Below are 19,954 nucleotides of genomic sequence, written 5' to 3' on the forward strand. Positions count from 1 at the left end.
GGACCAGATACCCGATAGAATCATTCTATCACCCTATTAGAGACCTGAAGGACCAGATACCCTATAGAATCATTCTATCACCCTATTAGAGACCTGAAGGACCAGATACCCTATAGAATCATTCTATCACCCTATTAGAGACCTGAAGGACCAGATACCTTATAGAATCATTCTATCACCCTATTAGAGACCTGAAGGACCAGATACCCGATAGAATCATTCTATCACCCTATTAGAGACCTGAAGGACCAGATACCCGATAGAATCATTCTATCACCCTATTAGAGACCTGAAGGACCAGATACCCTATAGAATCATTCTATCACCCTATTAGAGACCTGAAGGACCAGATACCCGATAGAATCATTCTATCACCCTATTAGAGACCTGAAGGACCAGATACCCTATAGAATCATTCTATCACCCTATTAGAGACCTGAAGGACCAGATACCCGATAGAATCATTCTATCACCCTATTAGAGACCTGAAGGACCAGATACCCTATAGAATCATTCTATCACCCTATTAGAGACCTGAAGGACCAGATACCCGATAGAATCTTTCTAACACCCTATTAGAGACCTGAAGGACCAGATACCCTATAGAATCATTATATCACCCTATTAGAGACTTGAAGGACCAGATACCCGATAGAATCATTCTATCACCCTATTAGAGACCTGAAGGACCAGATACCTGATAGAATCATTCTATCACCCTATTAGAGACCTGAAGGACCAGATACCCAATAGAATCATTCTATCACCATATTAGAGACCTGAAGGACCAGATACCCTATAGAATCATTTTATCACCCTATTAGAGACCTGAAGGACCAGATACCCTATAGAATCATTCTATCACCCTATTAGAGACCTGAAGGACCAGATACCCTTTAGAATCATTATATCACCCTATTAGAGACCTGAAGGACCAGATACCCGATAGAATCATTCTATAACCCTATTAGAGACCCGAAGGACCAGATACCCTATAGAATCATTCTATCACCCTATTAGAGACCTGAAGGACCAGATACCCGATAGAATCATTCTATCACCCTATTAGAGACCCGAAGGACCAGATACCCTATAGAATCATTCTATCACCCTATTAGAGACCTGAAGGACCAGATACCCTATAGAATCATTCTATCACCCTATTAGAGACCTGAAGGACCAGATACCCTATAGAATCATTCTATCACCCTATTAGAGACCTGAAGGACCAGATACCCTATAGAATCATTCTATCACCCTATTAGAGACCTGAAGGACCAGATACCCTATAGAATCATTCTATCACCCTATTAGAGACCTGAAGGACCAGATACCCTATAGAATCATTCTATCACCCTATTAGAGACCTGAAGGACCAGATACCCGATAGAATCATTCCATCACCCTATTAGAGACCTGAAGGACCAGATACCCTATAGAATCATTCCATCACCCTATTAGAGACCTGAAGGACCAGATACTCTATAGAATCATTCCATCACCCTATTAGAGACCTGAAGGACCAGATACTCTATAGAATCATTCCATCACCCTATTAGAGACCTGAAGGACCAGATACTCTATAGAATCATTCTATCACCCTATTAGAGACCTGAAGGACCAGATACCCTATAGAATCATTCTATCACCGTATTAGAGACCTGAAGGACCAGATACCCTATAGAATCATTCTATTACCCTATTAGAGACCTGAAGGACCAGATACCCTATAGAATCATTCCATCACCCTATTAGAGACCTGAAGGACCAGATACCCTATAGAATCATTCCATCACCCTATTAGAGACCTGAAGGACCAGATACCCTATAGAATCATTCTATTACCCTATTAGAGACCTGAAGGACCAGATACCCTATAGAATCATTCCATCACCCTATTAGAGACCTGAAGGACCAGATACCCTATAGAATCATTCCATCACCCTATTAGAGACCTGAAGGACCAGATACCCTATAGAATCATTCTATCACCCTATTAGAGACCTGAAGGACCAGATACCCGATAGAATCATTCTATCACCCTATTAGAGACCTGAAGGACCAGATACCCGATAGAATCATTCCATCACCCTATTAGAGACCTGAAGGACCAGATACTCTATAGAATCATTCCATCACCCTATTAGAGACCTGAAGGACCAGATACTCTATAGAATCATTCTATCACCATATTAGAGACCTGAAGGACCAGATACCCTATAGAATCATTCTATCACCCTATTAGAGACCTGAAGGACCAGATACCCTATAGAATCATTCTATTACCCTATTAGAGACCTGAAGGACCAGATGCCCTATAGAATCATTATATCACCCTATTAGAGACCTGAAGGACCAGATACCCTATAGAATCATTCCATCACCCTATTAGAGACCTGAAGGACCAGATACCCTATAGAATCATTCTATCACCCTATTAGAGACCTGAAGGACCAGATACCCTATAGAATCATTCTATCACCCTATTAGAGACCTGAAGGACCAGATGCCCTATAGAATCATTCTATCACCCTATTAGAGACCTGAAGGACCAGATACCCTATAGAATCATTCCATCACCCTATTAGAGACCTGAAGGACCAGATACCCTATAGAATCATTCTATTACCCTATTAGAGACCTGAAGGACCAGATGCCCTATAGAATCATTATATCACCCTATTAGAGACCTGAAGGACCAGATACCCTATAGAATCATTCCATCACCCTATTAGAGACCTGAAGGACCAGATACCCTATAGAATCATTCTATCACCCTATTAGAGACCTGAAGGACCAGATACCCTATAGAATCATTATATCACCCTATTAGAGACCTGAAGGACCAGATACCCTATAGAATCATTCTATCGCCCTATTAGAGACCTGAAGGACCAGATACCCTATAGAATCATTCTATCACCCTATTAGAGACCTGAAGGACCAGATACCCGATAGAATCATTCTATCACCCTATTAGAGACCTGAAGGACCAGATACCCTATAGAATCATTCTATCACCCTATTAGAGACCTGAAGAACCAGATACCCTATAGAATCATTCTATCACTCCTTTAGTGTAAAGATGAGGAGCAGGTCGTACCGCAGATGAGGAAGTTAGTTATCAGAACAGGTCTCAGCTGCCCTGCGTTATGCTGAGTGTGTTAATTGGTTCATTTGATTTGAATTGGGCTGATCGTTGTGCTAAATGTTTGGTTCGTTCCCAGGTTAATAAAATAGGACTTTGATGTGTTCTGCTTTACTAAAGATAAGGAGCAGAAATGTAACATAAACCGAACTAATCAACAAAAGGTAGGAGGAGCCATTGGCTGCAGCTGAAAGGAGGAAATAGACTCAGATTAAATTAAACCGATGATTGAAATCTCCTTTGGTTCTAATTTAATCTGAACATAAAAATCGAGTTAACTTTTTTAATCTTGACGCAGAGTTTAATCCAGGCTGCTGTAGTCGACCCAACGCATCTCAGCTGTCCAGGAAACAGTAGAAACAACTGGAGGCCGTTTCATTTTATAGTTATTATGTAGAAAACATGTTTTTCAATTTTTATATATATAAAAAAGTTTTATTTTGGAATGAAAAAAGGGGGAAATTCCCACAAACTGCACCGATAAACACTATTGATGGATTATTCAGAATAATCTTGGGAAATAGAGGAGGCACTTTCCTAGATTTTATGTTTGATTTTTGTTGTTTAAATATTAATAAATACGTAAAAATGGACGAAAGCATAAATTTTCCTGAAATGTATTTATTTTTATCTAAGAGCTGGAAATGTCCCCAGATTAGATTACAGAAATCTGGTCACTTTATCCTGGCAGCTTTAATCATCCTTTAACCCGGAGGTCTTCAACAGGGGGTCTGCGACCCCTAGGGGGTCCTTGAAGGTACCGCATTGGGGTCCTGAAATTTTTGGTTGATTAGACTTTTTTTTATATTCCCCCTGTAATTTTTTCCACTAATTGAAATGTCTTTAAATCCACATGAACATGAATTGAACAGACTGTAGTAAACAGATAAATGGAGGCAGAAGATGTCTGTAGTGGCGATTGTTTGTCAAACCAAACATCCAATAAAGTTCCAATAAGCCGCTATAGCCACTGGGGTCATGTTTTCTTGACGCAGGCAAAAGAAGTTGAAGTCCAAACTTGTATTTCCTATATTTTTTGCAACATTACAGAGTTCAAACATTCTTTACTCTATCACCTCTCTTGCGCTGGTAAAACCCCATAGGCCCCTAACCTAAACGCCTGCTGGTCCTTACCAGGCTCCTACAGTTATAGAAAGTGGACCGCCCACATTTCTTCCTGTTTTACATAAAATAAAAAAATAAAAAAAGTGATAAAACAACAAAAAATAATAAATACACAAAATTCAACAATTAACCTATAAATAAAGTCTGTAAATAATACAAAAAATATATAAGTTTAGGAATTAACACAATTCAAATGGATAAAGAAATAAAGAATAAATAGCTCCAACAATGTCTTTCAGTCATCGATGCTCACATTCAGAGACACACAGGAGCTCTTTCAAGCTGGGCACCGTTTCATTCACAACACCTGTCCCATCAACCAGGAAGCAGGAATACTTTAATAATCCCAGGGAGGGATTACTTTAGTTACATTACTCCATCTGTAATAGAGTGACTATAGGACCAGTTTGATAGAACACCATTTCATACAATATATATAATTAAGGGGGCCCCGCTCCATCTCGTTTGGGGGTCCTTTGCCTGGAAAACGTTGAGGACCCCTGCTTTAACCCTTTATAGGGCACTCAGTGAAATACTTTGCTTTCCAATAGTGTTATTGGAATCCAGGACAAGACCTTATTACCTTTCTAGCATTCAAAAAATATGGAAATTTTTAAGAGAAAATATGTAATAACAAGAAATGAAACATATTAAGATAAATAACAAAAGTGCTTCTAGAAGAAATTCATGAAAAACACTCTGAGACTAGAAGAAATGCATTTTCTTTGGTCCAAAAGAACCTTAAAGGCATCAATGGTGATACTGGCACTTAGATTATTTTAGTTAAGCTAAATATAATTATTAACTAGGCTTATGAACTTTTTAACTTTACTTTTTAACTTTTCAATTAGCTTTTTAGCTTTTTTTTTTTTTTTGACTTGTTTACTTTTTTTTCCAACTTAATTTCCAGTAGGTAATATATCATTCAAGGATTCATCTAATTGGTCAAATTCTAGAATAAGATGTGCAGCCATGTAGCAGGATCTTTGCTGAATTGCCGATATAGATCTAGTGCTTTTAGACGTCACTGAGGGATTGGGGGGATGCATGTGATCAAAACTGGTAACTTGCTCTATAAAGGATTAAAGCCGGAACAATGGGTCCTGGATTGGGCAGAAGGCCTGACAGGTCTGCAGCAGCTCAGACTGGATCCCTTCTGCTGAAGCTGATCAACAGCCAACAGGTGTGGAGACCTTGGAGGCGATCGGGGGGGCAGCGAGCATGAAAGCTCGCTTCACTCGGAGCAGCTCCCCCGTCTCTGCATTTTCCTCGGCTCACCACAGACATTTCCTGTAAAGTATTTGCAGGCTCTGAAATTACAGCTTGGTCTCTCCAGAAGCTGCAGATGGAAATGAAGGGAGCCAAATCTGAGGGAGATGCGGCTTCGCACAGCTCACCATCCAGCCGCGTTCAGTTCCTCCTGATTCTTTCCAGTAGATGGAAACTCTAAAATCTCAGATTTCCACTCCACAAACTCCAAATGCTCACAGACCGTAAAGTTTAACTTTGTGCTGATGTTGCCATATGGAAGCAATGTTTTAATGTCACGCTGGAAGGATAAATGACTTTTATATTCAACTTTCAGAGATGAATGAGAGGGTGAGCAGGAAAATATCAAACTTAGAGCTGCAAACAATCAGTCAGGGACATTTAAAGGCTGACCTGTTCCACTCTGACCGGTTCCATATTTATCTGGTAGGAGGTTTACTGTTCTGGGGAACGAGTACAGCCAGGGGCGGATTTAGGAAATTTGGGGCCCTAGGCAAAGACAGACTGAACTTAGAAAACAACACATAGAACAGACCAATTCTCCAGATATAGAAATGTTAATAGAATAGACATCCATTATCTGTTCTAGGTTGTGTCCCTCTCTTCTTGTCCCTTTTCTTCTTGTTTTCCTCTCTATGTTTTGTACTCAGCTGACTTTTCATGCTGTCTCTAAAGGAATGAAAGATTGTTTCCAAGCACTAAGCTCACTTAGCTGATTGCTCCTTCCTGTGTTTCCAAAAAGGCCAAAGTAAATAACCCAGTCCTTCTTTTCACTGTAGACAAGCCATGATCTGCTTATCTGTTCTCCATTTTTCATTTGGATGAAATAATAGCTGCATGAATCATGACAGCAGACAAGATAGAGGAGAGCAGGAGGCGGGGTTACCAATCTACTCGCTCTGGAGAGCAGAGTTCGCTGCTTTTAGATGTTGTCTCCAAAGTCTCCAGTAGCAGAAAAAAGTCTCTAGATTTGGCGCTAGGAGCTTTTTAGAAATCAAAGTGCTAGAGGGGTCTGAAAAGTGGCTAAATATAGCGACTAATGGAAATTATTGTTGTTGTTTTTTTACTGATTAACGCTAAATTCATTAAATCGCCGCAAACATTTTATTTTTAGGTATAAATAATGATCCATTGATTATTCCTCGCTGAACTGACTTCTCCTTTAAGGGAACCAGGCCTGTTAGATGAGTTCACCTTGATAAACATTGTCTCACTTTCATTGGTTTATTTTCATACATTTTATACTTATTTTTACTTTGGGCAGATTCAAGTTATTTCTTTCACCTTTTTAGGTTTATTAAATGAGGGGAAACAACAATATCGTCCACATGTTTAAATACAACGAACAAAAGTATTTAATAATAAGTTACTTTTTTATGGTGCAGATATTAAATCCGATATTTTTGTTCCACTGCAAATCATTTTGCCTCTGAGTTGTAAATGTGTGTTTAAATAGGTTAGAGACATAAATCCGCTGCAGCTTCAGTGACGGCTTCCAGGTCATTAATCTCTGCATTAAGTTTGAGCGACAGTCTGATGAACTTGGGCCTGAAATGGATTTCCTCCTGCTGGAAGATGCTGCACTCTTCCCCAGCTGTACTGGCTCAGTGTGGATTCCCCACTCTGCATCAGTTTATGCTTTCCAGGCCCCAGACAGTAATTTATGGCAGAAATTAAAAGGTCCAGGTCAGAGAGTTCACTGCAGCGGGTCAAACCTGCAGGGAGGAGCCCAGGAGGAGTCCACCTCTACAACTATGGGAAATACCAAAGACGAATTTATAGAGGTTAAAAAAACTCGGAGGGACTTTTTCTCAAAATATAGACTTTATTTTTTTTAATCTTAAGCTGGTAAATAAAACAAAACAAAACAATAACCTAATTCATCAGCTTAAAATCAGAGTTTTTACGTTTTTGAGATGGATGGATGGATGGATGGATGGATGGATGGATGGATGGATGGATGGATGGATGAGGGATGGATGGATGGATGATGGATGGATGGATGGATGGATGGATGGATGGATGGATGATGGATGGATGGATGGATGGATGATGGATGGATGGATGGATGGATGGATGGATGGATGAGGGATGGATGGATGGATGATGGATGGATGGATGGATGGATGGATGGATGGATGATGGATGGATGGATGGATGGATGGATGAGGGATGGATGGATGATGGATGGATGGATGGATGAGGGATGGATGGATGATGGATGGATGTACAGTGAGACTGAATATCAGAAGATGTTTCAGGCCAATAATTGAAAATAAGGGGAGAACCTGGTTATTTATGGTTATTTATTATTAAAAGAATAAATAAAAATGCAATCAGCAAACTGCACCTTGTTGAATCCGGACGGTTGGGCCTTTTTCTTTGGCACGCTGCCGCCACCTTGTGGTCAAACTGAAGAGGAACAAAAGCAGAACCTGCAAAAAAAGTAATAATAGATAAATCAAATAAAGGTTAGGTTAAATTATTAAAGGCCAAACAGAATAGAGATGGTGTTTGGTTATGAGCAACTCCATCAATATAACATGCAATATATTTCAGCTCATGACTTTTCTAATGAGAAACTCTACAAAAACTACAGCATCAATTTAATAAAGAATTCCTAGATTTTTCGGGCAATCAGAAATCCAGTGAAATAATAGAGATCATTGGGATCAAGTCACGTGTTGTTTGTTTATGTCTTCAATCAGCTGTTTAGGTTTTTAGTCTGACTGACTCTGGAGGGGGAGGGGCTCTGTCTGGTCTGGTCTGGTTGCCAGATCTGCAGATGTTACGCTTTTAGAAACACAAACAGGTTCCAGTTGATTTTCCATCTCTTGCAGAAAGCTGAGAGGAATTTAATCAGATGATCTGATCTCAGCTAAATCAGCTCATTATCTGCTGCAGTTTGAACAGATGTAAAGTTTTACAGATAAATATTCAGTCAAGTAGAACATTTTTACAAAATTTATCAAGTTGGTCTTTAACTTTTCATCCCAATAGGAGTGAAATAATTAACAACAGAGATATTTAGTCCTAAAATTGAATATTTTATTTGTAAAGAAACTGAGACATAATTTTATTACCCATAAATCATCCCTTTCTGCTGTGGTGAGGTTACAGGTTAATAATTGATGAGAGGCAGATCTTTTAGTTCTCAGGCTCCTCTCCTGTGGAACCAACTACCAGTTTTAGTCCGTGAGGCAGACACCCTGTCTACTTTAAGGCTAGGCTTAAAACTTTCCTTTTTGATAAAGCTTCTAGTTAGAGTGGCTCAGGTTATCCTGAGCTATCTCTATAGTTCTGCTGCTATAGGCTTAGACTGCTGGAGGACATAGGGACCCCTTTTTCATCATTCTGCTTCATTCTATCTCTATTCTCCCACTCTGCAGAATCTGTTAGTTCAATCTCTAACGTTCTGCTCTCTCTGCTTTTCCTCATAGTAGCTTCATCTGGTCTGTTCCTGTTTGGCTGTGACTCCATCCTGGAGAGAAATATCAGCTGTGCTGCTGCCATCAACACCTTTGTTTCTAGATGTTGGAGCTTGGCCTGTTTTCCAGTGTAGTCCTGTTTCTCTGACTGTGACTAACTGGATGTGCTCTCTTCATCCTCTGACATGGGAGCTGGCTCGGAGCTCGTCTGCCTGGCTGTGTGTTTCCTGGACGGGGCCGCCTGTGGAGCTGGTTGACAGTTGCCTTTTGTATCTATGCTTCTTTTTCTATGTCTGCTTCTGTCTCCTTGAACCCCAGTGGGCCTCAGCAGATGGCCGCTCACACTGAGCCTGGTTCTGCTGGAGGTTTCTTCCTGTTCAAAGGGAGTTTTTCCTCTCCACTGTCGCTACAAGCATGCTTAGTGTGAGGGATTGCTGAAGAGTCAATGAGTCGATGCAATCAGCTGGTTTTCCTTAGATAGAAAACTTTGAATCAATCTGACTGGATGATCTGGTTGAACTGGAAAGTGACCTGAGATGACATGATGTGAATTGGAGCTATAGAAATAAACTGAATTCAATTAGAAGAAAATAAGGAGATCTTTTTAGAAACAGAAAATCAGAATTATTAGTTTTATTCATTTATTATCTATTTCTTAGAAAACTGAATTGAAAATAAATCTAAAAGGAAATGAAGACAAAGGATAAATCAAAGTTTTTCACTGGTTTATACCATTAAAAGGGGATTTTAAAAGAGTTAGAAAACATTTGAACCTATTTTTCTATTTCATACTTTAATTTAATTTTTTTTCTTTAGGAAATTAGTCTGTTTCTTCAATCATCTGTTTTCTTCCTAATAGTTTATCTAAACTGGATTCATCTCTTTCCTTTCAGCAGCTTCCTGCCTGCACCGTTTGCGGTTTTCTCCTTCAGGACCTGGCAACCCGTCTGCAGCCGTTTCCTGCAGGAAACCTCCTCGCTCTGCAGACCCACGGACACGCAGGGAATGGATCGTGATTTTCTCCACATCTGGGGCAGTAAATGAAGATAATGATCCGGAGTGAGGTGAGAGGAAGCAGGCGGGTCGGTCCAGCTGGTCAGGCCGCTCTGGAGGCTCTGCTGCAGGGCTGCAGGCTGCATTGAGGCTCGGCTGCTGGACGCTTCTCAATGAGCGGAAACTCGGAGCTCCTCTGTGTGGAAACAGTTTCCGCCTCTGATGGAAAATATAACATTTATCTCATAATTTAATTTACCTGTGGGATTAAAATTTTTTTTTTGATTTGCATTATTATAACTAAGATTGAGCTTATTACTGAGAAATAGAATAAAGTCCTGTGTGGGGTGGGGGGGATTTACCATTAGGCAATGCTAGGACCCCAAGTTCCTGGGGGCCCCATAAAACTCTGTTTCCATGTATAGTTAATACAACTATTCCTTATTTGTTCACATTAATTATGTTTTTGATAAAAGTCCTTTGGCTAAAATTCCATCAGAACGCTGATAATATTAAGTGTGTCTCAGCCCCCCCCCCCCCTTCAGTGTCCACCATATTGGATCAGTCCATTTGCTGCACATTTTCAGAAAGGTCCAAACAGACAGCAGCAAACCATTTGAAAACAAACCATGCAAAGAGCAGTGTTGCCAACTTAGCGCTTGTTACGTCCACCAAGGGCACAACATATTTGAGGACACGAGACAAAAAGATGAGGGTTCAAAAAAATATTTTATTTATAAATTCTCTCCTCTTTAGTTTTCTTTGCCCAGCTTCTTCTGATTTTCTGTGAAGAAAATAAAGTTAGAGGCCCTCAGATCCCGTGCCCCAAAGGAATCAAAAAATAAAAACCCAAAAGTAACAACAGAAAGTTGGACCTGGCAAGCCGATCAAACAGAACAAAACGGTACAGCAGGGGGCCAACCCTATACAGGGCCGTCGAAGCCCCTACTGGTACCGGACTAAAGCACAAAAATAACCTAAGCAAAAGAAAAATCGAAAATAGGACAACCGGTCCCACCAGGCCAAAACCACAAGAAAAAAGTAAGCAACGGCTAACCAAAATACCGCATGGCAGGCTGGAACGTCCGCTGCGGGCCGCAGCGACAAGACAAGTGCGCACCGCGCACGGTGGAACGAGGGGAAGCAGGTGGAAAAGCGGCGTCCAGGCGAAGATGGGAAGGAACGCGCCAACATGCCGAAAGCCAGCCTATTTATAGGCGGACGACAGCACCACAAATTTACGTAATTAACTGGTCAAAAGAATTATTCAACTCCCAATTGATTTCTAAAAAGCTCCTAGCGCCAAATCTAGAGACTTTTTTCTGCTACTGGAGACTTTGGAGACAACATCTAAAAGCAGCGAACTCTGCTCTCCAGAGCCAGTAGAGTGTAACCCCGCCTCCTGCTCTCCTCTATCTTGTCTGCTGTCATGATTCTAGGATTATAAAAAAACTTATTTTGCTGTAAGGTTTCTACATTCTAAGTTAATTTAGGCGTTAATAAACTGTTTCAGAGGAGTGATCATAGCGCTCTGCATCAGCAGTGCTGCGTCTGACTTCCTGCCAGCTCCCAGATCAGCTTCTCTCATTGGTTGACTACCTACTTTTCATTAATGAAAAAATGTCTGGTGGGAATTTCAAAATCGTCCAGGATTTTGGTCGACTGCAGTGCAGCAGAATCGAGCTGTCAGCAGCGCGGTGAAGTTGGTTTCAAGTTGGATATCAAGCTCCGCAGAGTCAGTGGGATCTAGCAAACAGATGATCCGACTGAGGCACTCTGACGTGGTGCAGTTAGGGACCGTCAACAAATATTTGAACCTTCTACTACTTTAGCCAGATGTGGAAAAGTAATTTTTATTCTATTTCAAGCCTTTGTATATTTTTGTCTGTGTGAGACAGGCGGGGGGGAAGCGTACCGTCACTGGGTCGGGTCGGTCGCCCCGTCTGAAAACAAGAATTTCGTATTTTTTGTTTTTGTAAATAAACTGCTCCACCTGTGTCCCTCTGACACTAAGATGCATGACCTTTGACCTTGTTTTTCTCTTTAGTTTCATAGAAAAATACTTCCAGAAAGATAAAATGAGAGAGAATGAGAAAACAACAACTATTTCAAGAAATATGTCACTTATTTAGGCCAGAAAAAGAAGAACAGTATTATTTCTTCAATCATTTAGAAACTAATACTTGAAATAAACAAACTAAACCATGAACCCGCGGTCCTCAGGCTTAAAGGATCCTCATTTATCCCTTTCAGGACGACAATCTGAGAAACATGGAGGAAAGATGTGGAGATTCTACAGAATCGATGTTCAGTTCGCCTGAGAGGGAAAAATCTGATGAATCTGGGAGGAGACAGGAAGAGAACCTGATGGCTTCTCCAGGTTCTGCTCCGAAAATCACTGAACCAGAGGTGAGGGGTCAACTTGTCCGTCATTCTGCTTCAGACGTAGCTGGATCGTTTGTCAGGTTGAATATAAGATGCTTGATTCTGTTTTCAGGTGGAAGACGGAAAAGATCGCAGGAACGAAGGGTCGGATCAGACACCAGAGGACCACAGCTTGATGGACGCGGATCGTGATTTTCCCCTGGATGCATCCATTAGTGTCCCAACAGGAGACTCTTCCTGCGCTGAAGCTGCAGATCCTTTCCTCCTGGATGATCCTGGAGCACAGACCGTTCCCAACACAGACGACCTTCGACCTGCGAGTGATCGAACGGAAGCTGAGGGACGAGCTTCGCCGCAGACCAGACTGCCGTCCGGGGAAAACATCTACCACTCGGTGCTCCATCAGCTGCTGCAGCAGCAGAAACATAAAGTCGGCAGGAAGCACAAGAAGAAAACCCTCATGAAGATGGCCAAGCTGTTGGTCATCGCCAAAGGCTGGGATCGCAGAGAGAACCAGAGATTAAGTCCGGAGGAAGAATCCAACCTGAAGGAAGAAATCTCTACATCCATAAGCAGCAAACGAGCTTCGGAAGCTGGAAGAATCCAATCCAAACCTGAAAACCCGGAAACAGACGGGAATCTTCCCCAGCCGTCCGATCTGCACCCGGGTTCAGACCCAGCTTCAGATCAGCGGAGCGAGTCCACAGAGACAAAAGTCTCTCCTCAAAGCTGGGAACAGGAGCCAAAACGCAGGAGAAGAGCAGCTGAAGCCGGCAGGAAGGAGGAGCCTCCGGATGGAGCTGCTGGATCTTTAGAGTTGAATCGGAACAAGGAGGAACAAGGATTAACAGATCCTGGGCTCAGCTCCAAAGCAGAGATGTTTAGACGTCAGTCTGTCTCATCTGCAGGAAAACAGAGGAGGAAAAGGAATGCTGTAATCCACCTCCAGACTGCTGAATCCGGCTGGACCGACGAACCGACGTCTCCCATCGGAGAAATCTCTGCACAGAAAATTCAAACGCAGGAGGTTATGAAGCAACCGGAGGAAGACAGAAATGCTGCAGCGGAGCTGTTCCCAGCAGGATACGGACCTCTGCAGGAGCTTCATCAGACCGACACGCGTGAAAAAGGTTCACGGCCTGATAAGATGCCCAAACCCAGACGCAGAAATCCACAAAAACCACGGGTTAGAAGGAAAACCCCTCTGAGCTGTGCGCCGGATCCGTTTCCCGCCGCACAGACACCGGAAGTCCAGAACGAAGCTGCGAAGAAGTCAAACATGCAGGATAAGAGAGGAAAACACACAAAAACCTCCCAGAGTCTGATGGAGGGAACTTTCAGCCAGGAACAGGAGAAAGATCCGATCCAGTGCTGGGAAAAGCCTAAAAGCCGAGGCCGGAAGAAAAAAGTAACCCTGAGCATTAAGACTGAACCCGTCTGGGAAGCTGCAGCAGAGCAGGTGGATTCTCCTCCGATGGACGTCGAATCTGCAAATCCTGCCTCCGAGAATCAGCACAGCAGGAGAAGGAAACCGAAAAGGAAGCGTGGCGGATCTTTACCGAGTGCAGAGGGAACCAACGCAGGATCAGCCGCTGGAGGCGAGGAGGGTTTCCTCTCACCCGTGTTTGGACCAGCAGATACAAGCGAGAGCAGAAAGGAGGACGCTCCAGTACTCAGCTACATGGATGAGACAGAGGACGGCTTGAAAAGAAGGAACATCCGGAGATCCTGCACTTTAGGAAACAATGTCCCCTCAGGAACCGAGGAATGGTTGATCAGATTCCTGAAAGGGTCCCGAAGGAAAGCTTGTTCTAAAACCATCAAGGAGGAAGGTCATTTGGAGGACGAGCCGCAGCTGATGGATGAAAACGGGACAAAAACCAAACAAAGGAAAAAAAGTGGGAAAAAACTGTCCGCCAGCAGCGCAGCGGCGGCTGTTCCTGGAAAAGAGAAACGAAGGAGAAGAAAAACCAAACAGGAGCCGTTAGATGCAGGCGGTCCAATTTTTCTGAGCCTTCCTGCTTCTGCTTCGGGTTTAAACCCTCGGGAAGAAGAAACCATAAGAAAAGAGCAGGAAAAAGGACAGAAAGTAGACGGAGCTTCAGGAGGTCCAACCGGAGCGACGCCAGAAAGCTCAGAACCAACATGGATGAACCCGATGCTGGCGGAGACGGCGGCTCCAACAAAAAAAAAAAGGGGGCCGAAAAGGAAGCGGATTTCAAAGAAAGGGGCTAAAATGCTGGAATCTGATGGAAAGCATCCAGATGAAGGAGAAACAGGAAGAATATCAGACTTCAGCCCCGGTGGAGGCAGAGAGATGGAAGATGGAGCTTCCTATCAGGATGGAAGCAGCTGGATGGATCCAGGGGGTCCAAACAAAGCGACTATAGAAAGCTGTGAACCAGCATGGATGAGCCCGATGCTTGCTGAGGTAGCAAATATCGATTCCCTGGAGGGTAACTCCGAGACGGTGGCTCCAACAAAAAAAAAAAGGGGACCGAAAAGGAAGCAGGTTTCAAAGAAATGGGCTAAAACTGAAAAAACGTCAGACCTGAGCCCCAGTGGAGGGAGGAAGATGGAAGACGGAGCTTCCTATCAGGATGGAAGCTGCTGGACAGAAGCAGGAAGTCCAACCGGAGCGACGCCAGAAAGCTCAGAACCAACATGGATGAGCCCGATGCTGGCTGAGACGGCGGCTCCAACAAAAAAAAAAAGGGGGCCGAAAAGGAAGAGGATTTCAAAGAAAGGGGCTAAAATGCTGGAATCTGATGGAAAACATCCAGATGAAGGAGAAACAGGAAGAATATCCGGTGGAGGCAGAGAGATGGAAGATGGAGCTTCTTATCAGGATGGAAGCAGCTGGATGGATGCAGGAGGTCCAAACGAAGCGACTATAGAAAGCTGTGAACCAACATGGATGAACCTGATTCAGGCTGAGGTAGCAAAGATAGATTCTATGGAGGGAAACTCCAAGACGGCAGCAACAAAATCAAGAAGGGGACCGAAAAGGAAGCAGGTTTCAAAGAAACGGCCTAAAATCCTGGAATCTGAAGGAAAACATCCAGATGAAGGAGAAACAGGAAGAATATCCGGTGGAGGCAGAGAGATGGAAGATGGAGCTTCGTATCAGGATGGAAGCAGCTGGACGGATCCAGGAGGTCCGACAGGATCGACTCCAGAAAGCTCAGAAACAAACAGGACGGATCTGCTGCAGATCAAAGGAATGTCAAATCAGAAGGAGGAGTTCCTTGGAGTGAAGACCATGAGAAGGAAGGTAGGACGGAAGAGAAGACAGATGTTAAAGAAAGTCCTAAAAACAGGAGCTCAAATCTTGGAATCTGATGAGCAGCCACCTGGAGGAGATCCAGAAGCTCCGGAGGATGGAAGGACATCAAACGTTTCTATGATCCAGGGAGATGAAGGAGCTTCCTGCTTACTGGATGCTGAAGCTGATAAAGAGCCTGAGAGTTTGTCACCTCAGGACGAGAGCATCGAGATAAAAGCAGAAACCAGATCAGGTCTAGAAAGAGAAGGAAAGATGGATTTGCTCCAGACTGAAGGAGTGACTGATCAAAAGCTTGATTCTGTGGAAGTCTACTCCTGGGTTAGGGCCCCGAAAAGGCAACGAGGACGGAGAAGGAGACGGACATTAAAGAGCTCCACCTCAGCAGGACATGAAAACCCAACATCTTACGAGGATGCAGGAGCTAAAGAGGACGGAGAAATACGTCCAACATCTGGCGTCAGGCGTGAAAGAAAGGCAAACATTCCGATCATCAGGAAGGAAGATGGAGCTTCCTTCTCCCTGGAAAAGGAGGCTGATGAAGATCCTCAGAGAGAGACACTGTTTCAGGATTCGGTTTCATCCGCTGCTCCAAGGAAAGCACGGAAGAGAAGGCGGAGAAGTAAGACGCACTGGGCCGGCAATAAAAGAGCGAAGAAACCACAGGTCCGCTCTTTCTGGGATGAAACCTCCAACATCCAACTTGGAGATCAGAAAAATCCGATGATTATTCCTCCTGGTCTGGAAATTCCCCCTGACCAAAACGAAAGGAAGAAGAGCCTCCGATGCTCCTTCTGTTTCCGCTCTTTCCGACACATCTCGGCATTCACGCTCCACAAACGGCTCCACACGGGCCGGAAACCGTTCACATGTGCCGTCTGTGGCCACAGCTTCTCCAAGCTCCCGCAGCTCAAGCTGCATTCAAGGCTCCACGGCGAGCCGCCAGCCGCTCGCTGCCCGTGTTGCCAAGACACCTTCAAGCACAAAACAGAGCTCCTCTGTCACCTTAAGGTCCACATGGATGAGGTAGAGAGGCTGCAGACGGAGCAGCGAGGAAGCAGGCGATCCCGCTCCTCTGTGGAGCAGGCGAAGACCTTCAGGTGTGCCGTTTGCTCCAAGGAGTTCACCGAGAAGCTCGCGTTTGAAAAACACCGACGGCTTCATGGCAAAAAGCCACAGAACTGCAGGAAAACGTTCAGAGATGCAACAAAGATTGATGGATTCCTGGTTTCCCGGGAGGGTGATTCGTCAATCCTCACTCCGGTGTTTTTTAAATGTCCTGTTTGCGAGCAGGTCCATCGCCGTTGGTGCCACTATGTTCTGCATTTACAGTCCCACACCTCTGGGAGGTCCGACTGCTGTGACACGTGCAAACAGGAGTACAGCCAGGCGGCAGGAGCAAGACGGCACTGCCGGGTTTGCTGCAGAGCCAGCGGCCAGGAGGAGGCTTGTGGAGGTTCTCTGAAGGACATCTGGAAGGAGGGAGGAGGCTCAGGGAGGAGAGACCAACACAATTCAGCTGGAGAGCAAGAAGGGCAGAAACCAGAACTCCCAGAACAAGTGTTTAATTGGAGCAGGTTTATGCCCCCACCCTCACTGACCGGCTCAAGCCCGTCACTGGTTGGAGACGGTGACCTCGATGTTCTCTCTCTGAGCTCAGGTTTCTCCTCTGAATCCGGCCTGGTCAGCCGGCTTCATCCCGAGCCTCCCAGAGTTAGCAGGAGATGCTGGTGTAGAAGCTGTGGCGGAGCGTCGTCTTACTGGAAGAAGCGTGGGCCGGCGTGGCGCCTCGGGCAGCGTTTCCGCTGCCGCCGCTGTGAGCTGGAGTTCCGCTTCCTGGGATCCTTCATGGATCACCTGCAGGAACACGAGCCTCAGATGCAGCAGGCCTGTCCGTCCTGCAGCAGCACGTTTTCTGACGCGGCGAAGCTGAAGTCTCACATGTCCTCCCGACACAAAGAGCCAGACAGTTTGAAATGCGGCACGTGTGGAAAACTCTTCTCTGCAGTAAGGAAGCTGCAGAGACACAAGCTGCTCCATAAAGGAGGCGACTCCCATGTCTGCCTGCCGTGCTGCCGCTCCTTTCCCTGCCACTCCGCCTTAAAGGCTCACCTAGAGACTCATCAGAGACGCCTGAGCGTACCGAAACCTGCACGCGTGGAGAAGGCATTCCTGTTCCCGTACCACTGCAGGAAATGCTCCGCCACGTTCTCCAGTGCAGATCTGCTGCAGGCGCATCAGGTTTTCCACTTCATAGCTGGAAGACCGCCGGAAAAGCCCCTGGAAACCACCTTATCCTCGATCCCCGACATCCAGAGAGTTATCGCTCCGTCGTCGGGGCTGAAACGGCGGCTCCCAGTGAGCTACAGGAAGGACCTGTTCAGGTATCCCAACCCGGACCGCCTGTACGTCGTTCCCGCCGTCTCGTCGGAGCCGCCCAGCGTGGTTTCAGATGCAGAGGATTCTTCTCATGGAGAACTGACCTCTGCCGAACTTCAGCTCCAGCTGTTGGTTAAATCTTTGATCCCAGAAAAACGTCTGAGCGACAGCAGCGACTCTGAGAGCGAGCAAACCACACCTTACAGCTGCGCCATCTGCACCAAAACCTTCCCAGACGTCCAGAATCTGCATGAACATTACAGGAGTCACGCCAGAGGGATGTGATGGACCAGAACCAGGGAGAAAACCCAAAGTTTAGACCTTTTAACCTCAGAAATAAGAATAAAAGAATCTGTTTTGCTGCCAGTAGCAAGAACCAACATGTTTTATACGGAGAGATTAAAACATTTTTAAATAGTGTTCATATGCAACAGGGGGGGGCAATTCCAATAACGGGGGTTCGGTATCCTGCAGCTTTTAGATCCATCCTTGGTTCGACACACCAGAATCAAATGGAGAGTTATAAAGAGTCAGAAAGGAGTCAAAATGTTTGTAAAAATCTTAGTTCAAACTTTAAAAAAATAAGTTAAAACTGAAATAAATCTAAGCTGATACTAAATGTCACATTTTTATTATCATTTATTTCCATTATTGCAGTTTTTTTTAATATATTTTTAGATTTCAAAACAATTTTTTTTTAAATTCCTTTTTCAGTTTCATGATTATTTTTTTTTTACACTTCAAATCAGTTTTTTTCATTTTCAAATTTTGACCCCAGTCTGACAGGAGTGGGTGGGGAAACGTGATTGACAGCTTGCAGCAACGCTGGTGAGGTGTCCCTTTCCATGTTGCATTCATGGACTGTGGGAACTCCAACTACATGTACATGGTGAACACATTCTATGGAGCATTACTTGCCCTTTTGGCAAAATCCTGTGAAAATTATTACATTAAAAACATTTACACTGGAACTGTCACTAATCATCATTCCATATATATATATATATAACAGCTATTGTATAAACCATAAAACTGTGACAGCAAAGTAAATTCTGTGGGAAAGTTTTGTGGTTGCGAATAAATGCTCCACAGAATGTGACGCTCAAGTAGCTGGATGCCCACAGTCCATGAATGCAACATGGATTACAAACATTTTGGCCCCTTTCTGACTCCATAGTTACCTCCTCAGTTCCTCCAGACTCTTTTTAATCATCAAATTATTTGATTCAGCTGTGTTGAACCAAAGGCACCGCTGACATACAGTAATGTGTCACATATTCTTGTTTATTTAAAATTTTAAAAAAAAGTTTTTCTTCGGCATCATTTTTAAGAGGAATACCTGGATTTTTATATTTTTAAACGCAGTTGTATATCCATCAGGAAAGTTTAATTTTACATTTTTTTCACATACGTATATTATTTTTATTTTGTCCTCTCCTGTTTTCTGTGAGGTCATCTGACAATGTAGAAATAAACATTTTAGAAAGCTTCGTTGTGTTAAGTCTTGATATCATCTAAAGCCATTAATGTGAGCCATTTTATAAAGTTGCGGATTGTTTGAATATTACACAAATGTAAAATGGTGTCAAAAGTATTAGTATTTATTTCTTCAGAAGTATAAATCGTTTTTTAGAATTTAGAGGATCAACTTACGTTTTTTTTGTCAAGTAACAGCGTAAAAGTAACATTCATAAAAGTACTTAAAGTATAAAAGTAGAAGTCATGCAGGAAAAAATGTTAAGATGCTTTTAACCTTATAGTGTTTCCTGCACTTGTCATGATCATAGCTGCGTTCGAATCAATTCGAACGCCAATTACGTCATAGCGCGGCGCCGAGGTCTGGTTGGATTCCATGACTCGTCGTAATGCGGCCTTAAAATTTGTCCTTCCTTTTGCCCGATTTCAAGGTCCGATGTATCCCTCGAAGAGTGCACCATCCTCTAA

This window comes from Cyprinodon tularosa, unplaced genomic scaffold (assembly GCF_016077235.1).
Source record: "Cyprinodon tularosa strain WSP-4 unplaced genomic scaffold, ASM1607723v1 ctg1033, whole genome shotgun sequence".
Classification (NCBI taxonomy): domain Eukaryota; kingdom Metazoa; phylum Chordata; class Actinopteri; order Cyprinodontiformes; family Cyprinodontidae; genus Cyprinodon; species Cyprinodon tularosa.